The 1960-nt window shown below is 44.2% G+C and overlaps 1 non-coding gene across 1 annotated transcript; it reads right to left on the bottom strand.

Moving 5' to 3' along the window:
* Nucleotides 1-496: 496 nt before the first annotated feature.
* Nucleotides 497-603, bottom strand: LOC120275020. Its single transcript, XR_005541047.1, has one exon. It is a non-coding gene; the product is annotated as a small nucleolar RNA R71 (small nucleolar RNA).
* Nucleotides 604-1960: the final 1357 nt, after the last annotated feature.

Genomic DNA, 1960 nt, shown 5'->3' with positions numbered 1-1960 from the left:
GATTGAAGGAGATCCCGAGCTCGAACGTATACTTAGAAGAAAAGGGAAAGAACCTGTGCAAGAACAGTCTAATCTAGCTGATTTGGAAGTAGAAGAATCTAAAAACATGGTAGAACAGAATGAGCAACAGCGGACATTATCCGATTATGCTAGACCTTCAGTATTAGGGACAAAATCGAGCATTGTGCGTCCCCCGATTACAGCTCAAAACTTCGAGCTGAAGCCGTCATTCATCTACATGTTGTAGCAATCTGCACAGTTATTTGGTTTGGCCGATGAGGATCCAAACAGTCATATAGAGAACTTTCTCGAGGTGTGTGATATGCTGAAGAGAAATGGGGTAACGGATGATGCCATCAAGTTGAGAGCCTTCCCATTTTCCTTGAAAGGAAGAGTGAAGCAGTGGCTATACTCATTACCTAGAGCATCAATTACCACATGGGAGGAGATGGTAAAAGCTTTTCTTGGCCGTTATTTCCCTCCCGGAAAATCTGCAAAGCTTAGGAATGAGATCTCATCCTTCGTACAATTAGAATTGGAGTCTCTATTTGAAGCGTGGAAAAGGTTCAAGGAGCTCATGAGAAAGTGCAAGCAATACGGATTCCCGGAGTGGATGATTGTTCAGACCTTTTACAACGGTCTGAATCCGAGTACAAGGTAACTCTTGGATGCAGCAACAGGAGGCACCTTAGGTAGCAAGACCCCCGGTGAGGCCTGTCAATTAATTGAAGAAATGGGGTTAAACAGCTACCAATGGATTGCCAAGGAGAAGAAAAAGGTGGCCGATCTCCATGAGATAGATGCAGTGAGTTTGTTAGTGGCTCAAGTGGAATCATTGAGTAAGAAGTTAGATCTTCTAACTTCGAACAGAGTAGCGGCCATGATTACTTGCACCGGGTGTGATGGAGGACATGCTCCCTCCGATTGCTTGATATCTATTGGTGATGCATCTTCGGTTGAAAACGTCGATTTTGTGGGTAATGGCATGAGGAATCAAGGAAATCCATACAACAATACCTACAATCCGGGTTGGAAGAGTCATCCCAATTTCTCGTGGATCATCCAAGGTCCACAAAAGGCCATAGGGCCATCGGGTTTCCAACACCAACAGCAAGCCCCAAACATGGAAAATAGAGTTTCAGGTTTGGAGACCCTAATGAACGATTTGGAGAAGGCCTTAACTAGGTTTGTGCAATCGTCAGATACAAGATTTCAATCAATTGAGGCTACACTTCGCAACCATACCGCCTCTTTGCATAATCTTGAAAATCAAGTGGGGCAGGTTGCGAAGTCTCTATCGGAAAGACCACATGGAAGCTTACTGAGTAATACCGAGACTAACCCTAGAGAGCATGTGAAGGCGATCACTTTGAGAAGTGGTCGTGAGGTTGAGGGTAAGTTTCAGAGTGAGAAGCCAAATGAACACGCACCCGAGGTTATAGAGGTTGACAAGGGAGCAAGCAAAGAGAAGGAGGTGGCAATCCCACCTTTGAAGCTAAGAATCCCTTATCCCTCTAGATTGAAGAATGACCAAGGGGATGAACAGTACAATAAGTTCCTGAGTTTGTTTAAACAACTCCACATTAATATTCCTTTTGTTGAATCATTGGTCCAAATGCCTAAGTATGCAAAATTCTTGAAAGACTTGTTGACCAACAAGAGGAAGTTAGAGGAGAGTGCTTCAGTGATTTTAGATGCATCTTGCTCGGCAGGTTTGCAAAAGAACATGCCGAACAAGAAGAAAGACCTGGGAAGCTTCATCATTCCGTGTAATATTGACAATCTAGGTGAAGAAATGGCATTGGCGGACTCAAGGGCTAGTATCAACGTCATACCATACACCTTCTTTCAAAAGCTAGGCTTGGGCGAGCCTAGACCTACTCGGATGACTTTTCAATTGGTGGATCGAACGGTGAGATATCCGAGGGGTATTATCGAAGATGTGTTTGTCAAGGTGGAC

The sequence above is a fragment of the Dioscorea cayenensis genome, chromosome 13, assembly GCF_009730915.1.
Source record: "Dioscorea cayenensis subsp. rotundata cultivar TDr96_F1 chromosome 13, TDr96_F1_v2_PseudoChromosome.rev07_lg8_w22 25.fasta, whole genome shotgun sequence".
Taxonomy (NCBI): Eukaryota; Viridiplantae; Streptophyta; class Magnoliopsida; order Dioscoreales; family Dioscoreaceae; genus Dioscorea; species Dioscorea cayenensis.
The sequence above is the reverse complement of the archived record's forward strand: the minus strand, read 5'-3'. Positions and strand labels throughout refer to the sequence as shown.